This window comes from Muntiacus reevesi, chromosome 7, assembly GCF_963930625.1.
Source record: "Muntiacus reevesi chromosome 7, mMunRee1.1, whole genome shotgun sequence".
In the NCBI taxonomy this organism is placed as follows: domain Eukaryota; kingdom Metazoa; phylum Chordata; class Mammalia; order Artiodactyla; family Cervidae; genus Muntiacus; species Muntiacus reevesi.
In genome coordinates, this window is record NC_089255.1 from 90,767,411 (window position 1) to 90,786,286 (window position 18,876).

Here is an 18,876-nt window from a genome sequence, read left to right on the forward strand (position 1 = left end):
TGACCCAAATTTAGGATATTCTCTGAAGACAGAAACAATGGCAGCTACCCTGCAGAGAAGAAATCGAGAGAAATGTCATATTTTAAAGTAGAGAATGACTTGTGTTTTTCCACTCCATTGATTTGCTAGAACTTTGACTGTGGCTGCTTGGAAAATGCAAACTTGCTATTGAATATATATATAGCATTGTTTTCCAATGATCCATATTTTAAATACTTTAAATGCCTTGTCACTATTTTGTAAAATTTCACATTTTAAAATAAGTCATGTCAATCGCTGTTAACATTTTCCTGTTTCTTGAAATGTTCTCAGAATATACAGACACACATATGGAGGAGTTCACAGTATGTGCTCATTTTTGCTTTTTTCTTACAGTTATCAACATATAGTTCCTATAAATCTCTTTCCACAAATTCACACTTTCATGAAATGTAGCTTTATTTTTTTAACATGTCCATTCATGTCTTATTGGAAGCATCCATTCTCCCTGGTTGCAGAAACAAAAATCTTGCCAAACTGAGGGACTCCTTATTGTTTATCCTGAAATGGCATCTTAGAAATGTAGGAAATGCTCAACTTGAGGCTTGGGAAGGAAGTAGTCACTGGACTTTCTTCAATCAATGTGGAGCTGCCTACCATCTCAGACATGTCATCTCCAGAGGCCACTACTAAGCTCCCTCTCGTTGCTGTTTGCCCAGCTTCTTTGAGTCAGCCTCTGTGCATCCCCTGAGGGCACAGTAGGCTGGTTTAGCATGGCAGCCTCTGCCCAGATGTATTCTGCAGCAGTTCTTTCTACCACTTCTTGGTCAGTCCCGGTAAGCATATGTGATGAGGGGATGGAGAGGCTGAAACTTGATGTTTTTCCAGCTTCAGCTGGGAACTGAGACGCAGATCTTGTGTCTTCTTGGTTAACCCCAATCGTCTTGGGGTTCTGTTTCTCCATTACTGATGGACAGTTTACTAGAGTACAGGGGTAAGAATTTAGTTCAAAACAATTTGCATCTTTTGTTATTCTCATTGCTTTAGGGAAGAAGGGCCTATTGGCTTATTGGTTTCTTCTGTTCTACCTTCCCTGGAACCACGAAGGCAGAATGCTTTACAACCTAAATCTTGAGAAGGTATGGGACATTGTAAGTCTGAGGTGGGAAAGGAGATGTTGCATGGGTATATATAGCAAAAGAATATATGTCCACTACTGTATGGTGGTGATTTTTTCATAGATATACTATTTTAAAGTTGCTGACTGTATTATAATAATTATGTATACTGTATTTTATGTATTTAATACTTATTCTATTGAAAGACATTTTTTGGGGGCTGATATCAATAACACTAAAAGAAAAGCCTCATACATTCATTTCCTACATATATCAATATATCATTCTAGTTAAATCCCTAAAAATGGAATTCTTGGGTCATTAGATAAATGCATTTTGCATTTTAAAAGAGATTGCCAAAATGCCCTCTAAAGAGGTTGTCTCAATTAAAAATCCCATTAATGAAGTATGACCTGGTATTATTTTAAATGCATATTTCATGCTGTTTGACTCAGTAATGGTCATAACTCATTTTATAAAAGGTATAGAATTCAGAGGGTAAGTTGTACATGCATTTTTAATTACTTAAAATATAAATGATGATGAGTAATCATTGTATTGTGTTTGCATTTTGCAATGAATATCCCCACACTCTCTCTTTCTTGTGTTAGGAAATACATAAAATTGTTCTTAAAGATTAGCTAGATTATAAAATCTATGAGACAGGGAGCTGGTCTGTTGCTTCAGCATATAGAGGGATCTGGATATATAAATATTTGTTACAAAAAAGTAGATTAATAAATAAATTACAAAACTGATAAACAGTTGTTCCACTATGCTTTTCAGAAATATTACACAAAATAAAAGCACTGATGATTCACTTCTTCTTATAGATAACCTTGTAGACATGCTTACCTGAGGAATGAGCTTTTTAGATTTCTCATTGTAACAGCTTTTACTAATTCAAATTAAGTATTAATAGAAACCTGAAGGCATATTTTAGCAAGAGAGATGAGGGATACATGAAGAGAGTCATAGTACAAATTTAGAAGCCATCTACTAACTTCACCTCCCATTCCTGAATATATTCTATTGATAATTCTGTGACTGTTTAACTCAGAGAGATGTGACTGCTGGGGTATTCCATTCTATTTTAGGAAAGCAATGGCTGTTAAAAAACTTTATGTGTATTAAGATGAACCCTGTCCAGGTTGGACTTCCCCACTGTTCTGCAGGATTCTTATAAGGACTATCTATATTTTACCTTTCCTGTATTTGCAGAAATATTTGAATTTCCCAGATTCTCCTTTGGGTCTATTATCCAAGTTAAATAACCCCATATGCTTGTGTTTTCTCACCATGATCGTTTCAACTTAATCTCATTGTGTTTCTATCTTTACTCTTCTGAGTTGGTAGGAATCTCCCATAAAAATAATAACAAAATAAGTACTGCATTTTAAGTATACCCATATTGAGATCTTTGAAAGAGAAGGAGGATAGATAAGATCTAAATAAGGACTTGGGTTTTAGTACCTGTTTGGAATGAACAAGAGACAGCATACCACCTAACTGAACTGGAGTAGGCTGTTAAGACTGAGCATACATCAAATCAGACCACTCAGAATGCCTTCTATTACAGAATATTTGCCTTATTCAAGTTGGTGTCTGTGTTGAAAATTAAACTTTCCTGAGAATATACAATTACACTTCCCCTAAGATTAAAGTGTGAATTTACACTGACCACGTGGTCTTGGAATCCCTCAACAAAAATCCTTACATATTAGAATAAATGTAAGTGGTTCCTGGCCAAGATAAACCTGCAGTACTTGTCAAAAACAGAAACAAAATTAGGGCTGAAGGTTTATATTTTCAGTTATTGACACACAGCTAAAGCCCTGCTGAAGATAAGCTGAGTCTGAATTAATTTAATAAGTAAGGGAGTGAAACAGCATGAGTGGGAGTCGGGAGTTACAGTAAACAGTGGGAAGAACCTCAATAAAAGAATCAAATAGAATCCCTATATATGAAAATGTGAATATTTTCTAATGTTTAAAATAATTGCTATTTTAAATGTTTTTAAAATAATTAAACTGAAGAGATTATTTTCTTGGAAGAGCATCCTGAAATGAAGCAGGGGAGACAAAGAGATGAAAATTATATTAAGAGATTAAGGTATCTGAATGATCAGATCTCTTGATGATTCAGAGTTCATTTATTGAGTTTATTATGAGTTACAAAAGGAAAGGTCAGGATGAATGCTAGAGTGGTAAAAATGAAGTAATAATTAATGAGAATTTCTAGACTTGAGAAAGGTAATTATTAGTTCCCAAGACCATAATGAATTTCTAACAAGGTAAATACATGCCCAGTGTATACTTTTTAGTGTATTAGTTACCTATTTCTATGTAATAAATTACCCCAGATTATCCCAAAGCTCAGTGGCTTGAAGTAATATTTATTTTCACACAGTTTATGTACATCCAAAATTTGTAGGTTGGTTTTTGCTCAAGATCTTTCAAAAGTTTTCAGCCATTATGTCAATCAGTGCCACAGATATCCGAAGGTTTATGCTGGGCTGGATCCACTTCATAGATGGTTTGTTCACATGACTGGCAATTTCTTCTCCACAAGACTCTCCCAGGAATGCTTGTAAATTCTCAAGATGCGAGGACCAACTTACACCAGAAAAAGTGATCCAACAGGAAAGAGAGAGTTGTGTACTTTTTATCATTTAACATCAGAAGTCACCTAATATCAATTCTACATTATAGTAGTGAGAATTCAGATAGAAAGCCTGTTCCACATTCAGACAAGGAGTGTCAAAAATTTGCAGACATATTTGCAAACCAACACATTAGATGTGTTGAAATAACATTGCAATCACCAAGCAGACCAAAGAACCAAATACCAAGATAAGTTCATAAAATATTTAGAAATGAATTTAAATGAATAATAGATAGACACCTTTAAAAGCAATAATAAAATTTGGGAGGCAATTAAATAATATCTTCAAAGAGCTGAGAAAATATAACTGCCAACATAAAACTCTAAAGTGACATAAACTATAATTTAAAAATGAGAAAATAATATAGAAGTTTCAATCAGAAAATGAGCTGAACTAATTTATCATCATAAGGCCTTTCCTGAAAATACAAAAGAAATACTTAAGGAGGGAGACATTGCTGTTAGGAAAGAATGATAAATAGAAGAAAGAAAAAAACAAATGCATGGTTATATCTGGATACTTGCAAAATATTGAGAACTAATTTGATAATTACTAACTTGTTATGGGTGAAATCAAAGGATAGTTAAATACAAAATTAAGACAGAGGAAAGGAGGGATTCTTCAAAGTTAAGGTATTATAAGGGGATGTTTGGGGATGGCTAATGGTTTTTATTAGTTTTGGTATTAACTTTATGAAATAAAGTAGTTTAAACAGAATACAGGACATGCAGTTAGTATAAAAAGAAGAGGGAATAGTAGTATACTTACCATTGAGTATTTGCAAGAGAGCGCAGCATTAAAAAACACGTGTGGTGTGTGTGTGCTCAGCTGGATCCCACTCTCTGCGGCCCCATAGATGGTAGCCCACCAGGCCCCTCTGTCCATGGAATTTTTCAGACAAGAATACTAGAGTGGGTTGCCGTTTCCTTCTCCAGGGGATCTTCCTGACCCAGAGATCAAACCCAGGTCTCTTGCATTGCAGGCAGATTCTTTACCACAACTGCCACTGGGAAGCTCCCCCGCTCAAGACCCCACATGTCTAAATACTATAAATGGAAAACGAAATATGATGGAGGGAACACTGACATACAGTTACACAATCAATACAGACTGACTAAATTTTCAAATTAAGATCATTTAATGGACAAACTCCATGTAGAATTTTCGTAAGTAAAGAAAGTGAAACTGAAATTCGCTCAGTCGTGTCTGACTCTTTGCGACCCCGTGGACTGTACAGTCCATGGAGTTCTCCAGGACAGAATACTGGAGTGGGTAGCCCTTCCCTTCTCCAGGGGATCTTCCCAACCCAGGGATCAAATCCAGGTCTCCCACATTGTGGGTGGATTCTTTTATCACCTGAGCCACAAGAGAAGCCCAAACTCCATTTATAATTTTCATAAGTAAAACCAAGGAACAAAAATGTAAGAAATAAAATGATTAGAGATCAAGATGGTTGAGTAGGAAGATGTGGAACTCACTTCTTCCACAAACATAAAAATACACGTCCACATGTACACAGTTCTCACTGACAACTAACTGGAGTTTGGCAGAAAAACCTTGTGGAACAAAGGCTGTGAGAAAGTTCTATATGGGATAAGATTTCTATATGGACCCTGTGGACTGTAGCCTGCCAGGCTCCTCTGTCCATGGAATCCTCCAGGCAAGAATGTTGAAATGGATTGCCATTCCCTTCTCCAGAGAATCTTCCTGACCCAGGGATGGAAGCTGGGTCTCCTGCATTACAGGGAGATTCTTCAGCTAGGAGCGCCAGGGAAGCCCCATGAGTATGGAAAAGGTAGGGGAGGAGAGATGTAATCTGACAGAGAGCAGCGCACAAAGACAAGGAAGGGGATTACACAGCCTAAGATGCTCTCTGAGGAGTGGGGAGTTTGAACCATACACTGGGCTCCCCCGCTGGGGTCTGATTCAGGAAGATGAGTCCTCTTTGCTGGTTTGAAAACCAATGGGACTAAGAAGAAGGATGCGAGAAACCTAGACTCCTCTCATAAAGAGCACAGACACACACACGTTTACAAACATAATAATGATATCAAAAATAAATCAACTTTAATACAAACTTGATATTTGCCAAAAGGTGGTTGTTATGTGAAGGTGTAAATTTAAGTATATCCATCAGATATAAAACTCTAAATTTGTATTACATGTTTAAATGATCTTTAATTAAAACCAGTACTTTTTCCAAAATTACCAAGGAAAATTGACAAATGGTCAAAGCATAATGATGGATTTTATCATCTCTCAGTAACCAATAGGAAAAAAATAGAAATAAAATTAATAAAGCTATTGAATATTTGAGTAAGGTAATTAAGAATCTTAAACCTGTGTAGATTCTAATCCTAATATTGCAGAATATATATTTTATTGAACTATAATTTGGAAATTTTATGAAAATTAACTAAGTATCATATGATGTAAAAATTCCCAACAGATATAAAAAAACTGATATTGTATATTCTCTGTACCTCTTTGTATATTCAACTGACATGGAAACCAATTAAAAGTTTAATATATATATATATATATATATACATATATATGGATACTTAATAAGCATCCTACTTTTCAGATAAAAAGATATATTTTAAAATTCTATTGTTTAATATATTACTGTTTTGGTATTAAGTTAGATAGTTGAACAAAGAAAACATGACAGAAAGCCCAGGAACAGACCATGCATATGTGAAAACTTGAAATATGATGACTAGGATGTTTTATATGAGTAGGAAAAGGAAAACCTATTCAACATGGTGATGAGACAATTGTTTATCCATATGACAAGTAAGTTGAGAAATAGCCACAAAAGGCTCTTTTGTTATCATAAATAAAAATCATTTCCATATGAATTAAAGGCATAAATCTGAAATGAAAATTTTATGCTTTTAGTAGAAAATAAGAAATTATCTTCATGGCCATTTGGTAGGTATGGAATTATACAGAAAGAACAAAGAAAAAAGTGAATGTAAGTTAATAAATATTACTATGTCAGCATTTAAAACATCAATAGGAAAAATGTTAACATAAAGGGAGGGAAGATGTAGAATAGGAAAAGAAATTGTATAAACAAAAATGCATTATTTTTACAATGTATTAATGACTTCTACAAATCAATACAAAAAGAGAAAGAGGTACAAAAATGTGCTGTAACAAAACTGACATTATGTATGTAAGGAAGTGCAAATGGGAATAAACACACAGAGTAACATTTCAATATTATTAATATTCAAAACAGTGCAAATTAAAGGAACAAAATAATACCATTTTCACCCTGTAAGGCTGTCACAATTTTGACATATATATACCAGGACTCAGAAGAATGTTCATTATTGCTTATAATAGTAAAATACTGAAGAAAATCAATAGTTGAAAGGATATACAAACTTTTTTGTAAAGGATGATTGGCATTGAAGACTGGATCAATCGATTTAGAGAACAATGTACATATCTAAAGTTCTAAAGTTACTGGACAGTACAATTTGTTAAGTTGTGAAATATACATATAGTCAATTCAGTTTTCATAGACTGTTAAGATTTATATAATGTCATTTGACATATCTGTGTTTACATTTTGATATATTCACTACTGACATAGGCAGTATGTCATATGAAACATTGGAATTTATCTGCAATTCAGAAGACTGCCTATAATGCAGGAGACCTGGGTTTGATCCCTGAGTCAGGAAGATCCCGAGGAGAAGGAAATGGCTACACACTCCAATAATCTTGGCTGGGAAATCCTATGGATAGAGAAGCTTGGCGGGCTACAGTCCATGGGATAGCAAGAGTCAGACGTGACCTAGTGACTAAATCAAACCAAGTAACTGGAATCATTTAGCTTTTTATTAGAAGTATACTTTTTTATTCTTGTGAATTTGTCATTTTACATTTTTATTACAACTCCTTTCACATGCCTTCTATTTCTAACAACTGAAAGTGAAAATGAAAGCTGCTCAGTCGTGTCTGACTCTTTGCGACCGCGTGGACTATACAGTCCATGGAATTCTCCAGGCCAGAATACTGGAGTGGGTAGCCTTTCCCTTCTCCAGGGAATCTTCCTAACCCAGGTATCGAACCTGGATCTCCCTCATTGTGGATGGATTTTTTTACCAGCTGAACCACAAGGGAAGCCCAAGAATACTGGAGTAGTAGCCTCTCCCTTCTTCAGTGGATCTTCCGGACCCAGTAATCAAACCTGGCTCTCCTGCATTGCAGGCGGATTCTTTACCAACTGAGCTCCCGGGGAAGCCCATAATTTCTAACAATTATAGTTTACAAATCAATAAAGGATTTGCCCTCAAGTTTTTCTTTGTTATTCAAAACACTTTTTACAAAGAAGATACGTTAAAACATATTTGTTGAATGAAGTACTTATTGTGTCCTTGGATTGTTTGCAAGATGAATTCTTCTTCCTAAAGCAGCTCATTAAGAAAAACTAATCAAATGTCCTATCAATAATTCAAGTAATGTGGAGAGAGTAATCAAAGCAGAGTTATAAAGGACTTCTTTGCTTTTCTCCTACTCATCTTACTTACCATTACAGAATTTCTATAGGACTTGGAACACCTCTCTGCACTTACCTAGCATTAAAGACATTTCATAGATTTTTTCCATGAAATTTAGCCTTCCAGAGTTATCACTAGGGAGATTGTGATAATCATCTTTCTCTTGATAATATGTCCCAATCTTTTTTTCAACCAACTGTCCATTTTATTTATGGTTCATAACATTTCCATTTGATAAATTTTTAATGATTCAAAATAGCTTTATGGAACTGAGTTGTGAGGAAATATTTTAATACTGAAGTATTCTGAAGATTCTGAAGTGATGAAAAATAGTTTGTAAATCTATTTGCTATCCACTTCTTCTTATTCTGGAGAAGGCAATGGCAACCCACCAGTAACTCTAAGAACTATGAATTTGTATAAATTTTTCTTAGGTAGGTTTAATTAACCAATTATAAAATTATTGAAATTGGCAAGGAAGTTAGAAGACTTCAGAAAAAAGGAAAATAATTCATAGTACCAGAAGATATTAATAAAAGATTGCTTTTTTAGGTGTATAATCCTGGCATCATAAAGTAGATACATTTTAGGCTTTGAAAGTGAAAGTTGCTCAGTTGTGTTTGACTCTTTGTGACCCCAAGGACTATACAGTTCATGGAATTCTACAGGCCAGAATGCTAGAGTGGGTAGCCTTTCCCTTCTCCAGGGGATCTTCCCAACCCAGGGATCAAACCCAGGTCTCCCACGTTGCAGGCAGATTCTTTACCAGCTGAGCCACAAAGGAAGCCTAAGAATACTGGAGTGGGTAGCTTAACCCTTCTCCAGCAGATCTTCCCTACCCAGGAATTGAACCAGGGTCTCCTGCATTGCAGGCGAATTCTTTAAGTGCTCACAGCTTAATATCCCACTTCTCCTGGGAAGTGATCTCGCCTTGCCTCCTTCTGAGAAACATAAAGATGCACCACTGTTTTCTCTGTGTGACCCTGACCTCGTTGTCACCCTGGCCTCGTTGTCCTGGGGTGTGAACAGCTGACTCAGGCAAAGCCAGTAATACCAGTTCTCCAGGAATTTGGAGTGAGGTCAGAGACACGATGCCAGATTCTCCATGCGATTATAGACTAGAAATTAGAAAGTAGTTATATTATGGTCCTGTTTCTTAATGGTGTCTTCTAGTGAGTTTCAGAAACTCACTTAGAAAAACAACAGTACAGAATTAGTGCAAAGTGAAATTAAGGTGAGTTAAAACTATACATTTACTTTGTGTGATTTTCAACAAATATGTTATATTTAATAATAAAAATGTATAAAACAGCAAATAAAGCATATTTCAAAACATTCTAAAATTTGAATTTCTAAATGAAATAAGCTCAGCAAAAGACAATTTATAAGCTCACACATACACATTCAAAATAAATAGAAATTCTGAATATATTTAGTAAAAAAAATGCATCTGAAATAAAAATCCTTTCCACAGGGTAAAAGTCCAACTCCCAGTTAATTACATAAATGAAGTTGATCAATTATTTTTTTTTTCTTTAACAGACAGTTTTTATTTTTTTAAATTTATTAAATAAAAGATTCTTTAGATTCTATAGTTCTTTGCAAGTTTAGAAGTTTCACACAGATGATTTCATATAATTCCATAATCACCTTTTTTCCCCTTACCTCCTTATTGTCCCTCCTCCTTCCTTCTCCCTGCTGGCAATCACTAATTTGTTCTCTATATCTATGAGTCTGCCTCTTTGTTTTAGACACCAGTTTGTTGTATATTTTTTTTATTCCACACACAAGTGAATCTTATTTGTCCTTCTCTGATTTATTTCTCTTTTTAGATTACCCTCCAAGTCCATCCATATTGCTGTCAATGGCAAAATTTGATTATATTTTATGGCTGAGTATTCCATCATATATATATATATATATATATATATATATATATATATATATATACACACACACACACACCACAGCTTCTTTACTTCTTTATCTAGTCATCTGTTGATGGGCACCTAGGTTGCTTCCATAGTTGGCAATTGAAAATAATGCTTCTACCAATATTGGGGTGCATATGGCTTTTCAAATTAGTATTATTTTTTTTTTTCAATTTATATATCTAGGAGTAGAATTGCTGGGTCACATGGAAGTTCTGTTATTAGTTTTTTGAGAAATCTCCATACCCTTTTCCACAGTAGCTTCATCAACTTGCAGTCCCACCAACAGTGCATGGAGGCTCCCTGTCCCCCGCATCCTTGCCACCGTTTACTGTCTGTGTCTTCTTGATGACAGCCGCTCTGACAGGTGTGCGTGATACCTGGTTACGGCTCTGACTTGCCTTTCCCTGGTGATTAGTAGGTTGATCACCTTTTCATATTCCTGTCGGCCATCTTCATTTCCTCTCTGAAAAAATGTTTATTCCATTCTTTTACCCTTGTTTAAATTGGACTTTTTACAAAGTTTGTATTAGCTGTTTATATACACAGTTGGCCAAAACCTTTGCGTTTTAATCTTTTTGCCCAACCCAATATGTTGGATATTAACGCCTTACCAGTGACATCATTTGCAAACATCTTCTCCCATTTATCAAGTTGTCTTCTCATTTGTTGATGGTTTCCTTTGCTGTCCAAAAGCTTTTAAGTTTAATAAAGTCCCATTTGTTTATTTTGCTTTTGCTTCCTTTGTTTCAGGAGATGGATCAAAAAAGAAATATTACAGTGGATTATGCTAAAGAGTATTTTGCCTATGTTTTCCTCTAGGAGTTTTACAGTATTTGGTTTTACATTTAGGTCTTTAATCCATTTTGAGTTTGTTTTTGTGTATGGTGTTAGAAAACGTTCCAATTTCCTTCTTTTACAGGTAGATGCTCAGTTTTCCCAATGTCACTTATCAAAGAGGCTGTCTTTTCTCCATCATATATTTTTGTCTTCTTTGTCATAGATAAATTGACATTAAGTGTGTGGGTCACTTTCTTCACTTTCTATTCTTTTCCACTGATATATAACTTTTTGTGTCAGTACCATACTATTTGAATTACTTTAGCTTTATAGTATAATCTGAGGTCAGGGTACATGGTTCCTCCAGCTCTTCTTTTTCAAAATTCTTTTGGTTATCAGTCATTTAAGAAAGAAATAAAGATAGTACTTTCAAAAATGTCTAGAGTTAAGAGAAAAATAATAGTATTAAACAGTTTGTGTGGCCACTGTGTGTGACCTTGATAACAAAATGAAAATAGTGTTATATAAGAAAAAGAAATACAGACCAACTTTTCTCATGAACGTAGATACAAACAAAACAAGTCTAAACATTACTATAGCAAAACAAAATTAGTGATACATAATTTAGCTGTCAAAAGGTAATGTTGATGAATAAAAATCATGAAAAAAATATGGACATAACAGAATAAAAATTATAATTAATAGTTCCAACTGATTATTTATTGACAATGTTAATACAATGTATAAAATGGAATTTCATAATTTTTAAATTTCTAAATTAAAGAAGTTGAGGTACAATATTTTACTAGTTTCAAATTCGTGTTATGTTAATGTCCATTCTGCAGTTAATGACTGCAAGGAGATCAAATCAGTCAATCCTAAAGGAAATCAGTCCTGAATATTCACTGGAAGGATTGATGCTGAAGCTGAAGCTTCAATACTTTGGCCACCTGATGTGAAGAACTGACTGATTGGAAAAGACCCTGATGCTGGGAAAGATTGAAGGCAAGAGGAGAAGGGAATGACAGATGATGAGATGGTTGGATGGCACCACTGACTCAATGGACATGAGTTTGAGCAAGCTCCATGAGTTGGTGATGGACAGTGAGGCCTGGGGTGCTGCAGTCTATGAGTTCGCAAAGAGGTGGACATGACTGGGCAACTGAACTGAATGTCCATCCCAGTTACCTTTAGCAAATTTTACAAATCTTAATGCTCATTTTGAACATTAAAGCAAAAAATGCTCTAGCAAAAAAGAACTTGATGGAATCTTCCTCAGCCCAAAGCAATGATTTTGTAAAAAATAATAATTAATATTGAGATATTAAAATATTTATATCTGAAACCAAAATAGGATTAGAATTCCCAGTTTTATTATTTTTCTTTAGCATTGCATTGGAAGTCCTAGTCAGTGCTTTAAGACAAGGAAAATAAACACGTCTATTCTTAAAGATTGGAAATTAAAAAATAATTCTGCCTCTAAATACATATAACAGGGTTATAAATACAAAATTTTTAAAACTACATATTATTAAAAATTTTAAGTGATTTTATCAAGAATTTTGACAAAACTGGCATAAAAGCTAATTATACTTTTCTATTGCAGCAACATACAATTTGAAATGGAAATTATTAATGATTCAATTTGAATAGTAGAGAATTACAAATCTTAGATAATAATTTTCAATAAATTAACACTTTTAAACAGATACTTAGAATGCATTACTGAAAAAAGTATGAAAAATTCTCAGTAAATTTAGGTTTACTCCATTTTCTTAGATTGGAAAGCCAATTGAAAAAATATCAGTCCTCCTCAAATCATTCTGTAGATTTTGTGTAATCCCAGTAAAAAAGAATCCCATCAGCTTTTTCCTCCTCTGTGATGATTAGTTTTACATGTCCACTTGACTAGGCCACAGAAAATGTCCAGATACCTGGCAAAACATTATTGCTGGTTGTGTATATGATGATGTTTCTGGAATAGATTTACCTTTGAATCAGTAGAGGGAGTAAAGAAGATCATTGTTACCAGTGTGGGCACAGAATGGAACAAAAAAGTGAAAGAAGAGCAAATCTGTCCTCTAGTTACAACATCCACCTTCTCCTTGAAGGTGATACCCCTTGGATATCAACACTTCTGTTTCTCAGGTCTTCAGATTTGGATGGGACTCGTACCATTGGCTCCCTTGGGTCACAATCCTTTGGATTTAGTCTGGAACACCACAGCCAGCTTTCATGGCCATTTAACTTTCAGATGGAAGTTCCCGGGACTTCTCAGCCAATCACTCATAATAAATACCTCACTCTCTCTATCTATATATATATGGTGAAAGTGCAAGCCACTCAGTCGTGTCCGACTCTCTGTGACCCCATGGACTATACAGTCCATGGAATTCTCCAGGCCAGAATATTGGAGTGGGTAACCATCCCCTTCTTCCAGGGGATCTGCCCAACCCAGGGATTGGACCCAGGTCTCCTGCATTGCAGGTGGATTCTTTACCAACTGAACTATCAGGGAAGCCTCATATATATGGTCATATATAAGTATATATCCTATTGGTTCTGTAGAGAACCCTAACTAAACATTCTTTGATGGGGATTGAAAAACTTATTCTGAAATGTAGGTGGAAGTGCAAAGGGTATATATATTTACCAATTGAAAAGCAAAGTTGGAAATACATCCACTTCCACACAGAAAAGCTTCATGTGATGGAGTACTTTACAAAAATCAAAATGAAAAACCTACTCTTACAAGCAGTAGGAGGAGTCTCACCAGTACAATGTGGAATTAAAAAAAGCCAGAGATATTATGCAATATAGTGAAAATTTGATTAAAAGATATACACTTTCAGGTTGATGGTTCTCTTAGGAGACGAGAGCGAGGGAAGTGGCTGGGGAAGAGCATGAAGGTCGTTTCTGCACTCATAATACTCCATTTCTTCAATGAGATGATAGGCACATAGATATATTATTTTGTGATCACTTAGTGATTTATATGCCCATTTTTTTCTGCACGCATTGTTTCAATTAAGAAAATGAAAAACAATAAAAACAATTATATATTTCCATCAGCCACTTTATCTTGAAGTCTCCATTCCTAAGCAAAAATATGCATATCTTTTAACACTGCAATAAATAATGCAGCATAGACACATTATATCCAAAATACATAGAGACTGATATATACCTCGAATTGTTTGGGAGTCAGTTACTAAAGAGTGCCTGTGTAGAAACATGACCACAAAACCAGCGGAAGTATACCATTTGTGGGCTGTTATATAATTGCCTTAATTCTTGGTAGGACTGTTTTCGCCGTCAGACTCCATAGCTGAAGAGTAGCAAAGCTGGCAGTGATAATTGACTCTCATGTACCCAAAACTCAGAGAATTTAAAAGTCCCAAATGTCATTGAATCATTAGATGCATTGAAAATCCTTTCTTTTTTATTTGTACATAATCAGGAATAAGAGTTTAACTAATGCCAGATGGATCAGACCTTCTAACTTCTTGATTGCTATCACAGCCGCTATATATATTAGGATCCAATCTATAGCACTGACATTTTTGTTAATAAGTTTTTGCTGTTTTATTGTGTTTGTCTTCAGGCATTGCTGATTGCCAGGAGACCCCGGATATCCTGTCAGGCTTTGAGTCAAGGTTTCAGTTCCAGGAAAAATGTGCCGGTTTTACAGAGATGGGAGAGAGAAGCTTGTAGAGAATTAAAATGAAATAATCGGTCAGGTAAATAGTTTCCCTTTTCCCAACATAAACAAAGTAAAATCCAATGAAATGTGCCCCTTCTCAATTACTTGGGGAATGCAGGCATGTCCGTTTGGAACAGGTGTTTCAGAACCGAGCCATCTGTTTTTCGGGGAAGCTACAAGGGAGAAAGGAACCAAAGTGGACACTGATTTATTCATGAAGAGGCTCTGACTTCCCATCTGTGTACTTAGCAAGAAAGGGGAATACCGAAAGACAAGACAGTGATTGTAAGAGGAGGGCAATTTCATAAAGACTTCCATTTCATTTCATCCCTCCCCGCTGTTGTAAGGGAAGGCGAAGAATCCAAACTCAGTACTGGCAGATTTAGAACACCCCGATTGAATCCGAACCTCCATGCACCAGTTCTTTAACTAGTTAAATGCTATCTTAATATCTGATTGTAGGCAACTAACTTTATTTACACCATTTCTATGCAATAAAAAAAAAAATCAATCACTATAGAAATTAAAATGTCAGAAATAGTTTTTAGAGGTACTAGTGATAGTCACATTTGAAACTCTCAATTACTGAGAATTATTCATGAATTGTAATAATTTTAGATTAACATATATAAAGATAGCAATGACATACATTCTTTAAAGCTTTAGTGAGTAAGGAGAAAACAGAAGTATTTCCATGAAGGCTTTTTGCTTGCTTGTTTATTTTTAATATTAGGTTTAAAGAAGTACATTTGAGAACTGAATCACAAGGGGGAATTCAAAGCATGTAAATATCCAAGTCTTATACTTACCTGGTGTTTGGCAAGGTTCAGTTACTTACTCTACTAATTTTTAAACAAAAATAAAACTGTTACTATGAATATCACAACTTACTTTGTTAGAAGAAATGATACTGAAATCAATTTTAACTTGACATCACCCTCATGACGAATAATACAACACGCTATTTCTCAACAAGGCAGTTTTCTTACGTTAAATCTTGGATTCATCTCTGATTCATTCTATGAAAGTCCCTTGGACTGCAAGGAGATCCAACCAGTCCATCGTAAAGGAGATCAGTCCTGAGTGTTCATTGGAAGGACTGATGCTGAAGCTGAAACTCCAGTACTTTGGCCACCTCATGTGAAGAGTTGACTCATTGGAAAAGATCCTGATGCTGGGAGGGATTGGGGGCAGGAGGAGAAGGGGACGGCAGAGGATGAGATGGCTGGGTGGCATCACCAATTCGATGGACATGGGTTTGAGCAAGCTCTGAGAGTTGGTGATGGACGGGGAGGCCTGGCGTGCTGCGATTCATGGGGTTGCAAAGATTCGGACACAACTGAGTGACTGAACTGAACTGACTGATATCTCACTTCCAAATACTACTTTTTTTTCAAATCCTATCTGCTTGAATTTCAAACACATTCCATTTTTAACTAAGCTGTCATTGCTTGAATCCTCTCTTGATTATTACAAGAGCACTCTAATTTCTTTCTTCTCCTTAGGGCTCTTATTTAATCCATTACACCATGCAGAATAAGCTTTGTGATTAGGTCACTCCACAAATAATAGGTAGAATCTATTTGGAAATTATTATATTCCAGACATTGAAATGTTTATAAAGAAGTGTCATTTACTCCATAGTCATTTTAAATTACCACTAAAATTAGTACCAATATGATTATTAAAATTTGGTCTAGAGAGTTTAAGCATGCTTGAACCCAGGTCATTTGGCTTCAAAGAGCATGATTCAAATACCTGCTTCGCACTGTCTCTCCACCATCTACTTGGAAAAGAATGATATAACAAGCTCCCATATATTCATCATAATCGTCAAATATTATCAACTCATTACCAATCTAATTTAATCTATAATCCCAAATATTTTTCTCTTCATACTATTTTATAGCAAATACTAGACATTCTTTAATTTCAAGTGAAAATGTTTCATTGTGTATTATAACTCTACATATATTAAAACTTATTAAACAAAACTAGAAAACCATTTTCACAAAAAAGTCTTAATATCATCAAATAATTTGCATTGCATCAGAATCCAAATAACGTCCATAAAGTGCAGTCGGTTAGCGTTTGCCTTGCCTCTTTTATTTGTAGAATCCCCTTGCATATTTCTTCTAGCCCCTTCCATCTCCAATTTTTATTTAAAAAGTATTTCTTCTATCATCCTCTTTGTCTCCTTTAATTTGCTGACTGCAATTAAATACATATTAGACAATTTAAGTTGTTCTGCTGCTCACTGATGCTCTTTTAATGTTACTGAATTTTTATTTTGTACGTCCCATTATTATGTTTTGAAGCTCAGTAATATTTACTTTTGACCTACCTAATTGATAATTAATTCCATCCATCATATTTTTATCTCAGACATTGTAGTTTTCATCTGTCAATTTTTTATGTAGTTATAACATCTTCCACATTATAAGAACTGTATCATAACAACTATATAAATTCCTTGTCTGCTAATTTGGATAGTATATATATACATACACACACACATATATATATATATATATATATATATATATATATATATCAGTTCTACGTTTCAGTTGATTTATTTTTCTCATTAGGGGTCAAATTTCCCTTCTTTTCATTCCTCATAATCTTTGATTAGATACCAGATATTTCTGGTATTTATCTTGATGGGAGCTGGATATTTTGGTTTGCTATATATTTTTTCATCATAATTAAATTACTTACAAAGAGTTTGAGAACCAGAGCTGTGTTTAATCTAGGGCTAATTTTTCTCCACTACTTGGCAAAATCCTTATAAGTACTCTACCCAAAGACGGGGCATCCACGAAGATTCTCTGTCTGACTTGGGGGGACGTGCACTATTTCCCTGCCCATGCCCGATATGGGCTTTATTGCGGTGATTTGGAGCCTAACATACAATATTTCTGAGGAGTGTGCCTATACTGTATTAATATCTTCTAAAAATCTGGATTTGGTTTTACATCTTGAAAAACATTTGAATAAAACTCCATTATCACTGTTTTCCCAAACAAAACTTATCCTCAAAAGCGTCCTAAGAATTAACCTAGTTGCTGTAGTATCCTTGGGCCATAGTCTGCGTGGGTTTAATGTAATTTATTGATGTGTTTTTGTCCACACCGGTGTGCCGGCAAGCTCTCCTCGCGCTGTGGCGGCGGGGCTGCCCTCTCCGCGGGCACAGACTTCTCGCCAGGCCGGCTTCCTAGTTGCCAAAAAGATGCGCTCTCGGCGCGGACTTGGCAGCTGCAGCACGTGGCTCGGCAGTCGGGCTCTTGGAGCCCAGAGCTCAGGCCCAGTGGTGTGAACGTGGGTTTAGTCGCTGCAGGTTGGGGATCCTCCCGGACCTGGCACTGAACTCGGATCTCCTGCGTTGGCAGGCGGAATCTTTACCGCTAAGCCACCAGGGAAGCCTGGTGGACATATTTTGTTGTTAACCTAAATACAAACTCGTGATTTCCCCTCGGCAATTTTGAGAGACTTTAACACGAGCCTCGTTCACGATTCATTCACAAGAATAGTACTTTTCCCACCACTTTAACGTCTCATCGTGTGCCATTCATCCGAGGTTCTCTCACTTTACTGTATGTCTAAATGATCTTCAAATTTGTTTTTTTTTTTTTTTTTAATTTTATTTTATTAGTTGGAGGCCAATCACTTCACAACATTGCAGTGGGTTTTGTCATACATTAACACGAATAAGCCATAGAGTTACACGTATTCCCCATCCCGATCCCGCCTCCCACCTCCCTCTCCACCCGACTCCTCTGGGTCCTCCCAGTGCACCAGGCCCAAGCACTTGTCTCATGCATCCCACCTGAGCTGGTGGTCTGATTCACCATAGATAATATACATGCTGTTCTTTTGAAACATCCCACCCTCACCTTCTCCCACAGAGTTCAAAAGTCTGTTCTGTACTTCTGTGTCTCTTTTTCTGTTTTGCATATAGGGTTATCATTACCATCTTTCTAAATTCCATATATATGTGTTAGTATGCTGTAATGTTCTTTATCTTTCTGGCTTACTTCACTCTGTATAATGGGCTCCAGTTTCATCCATCTCATTAGAACTGATTCAAATGAATTCTTTTTAACGGCTGAGTAATATTCCATGGTGTATATGTACCACAGCTTCCTTATCCATTCGTCTGCTGATGGGCATCTAGGTT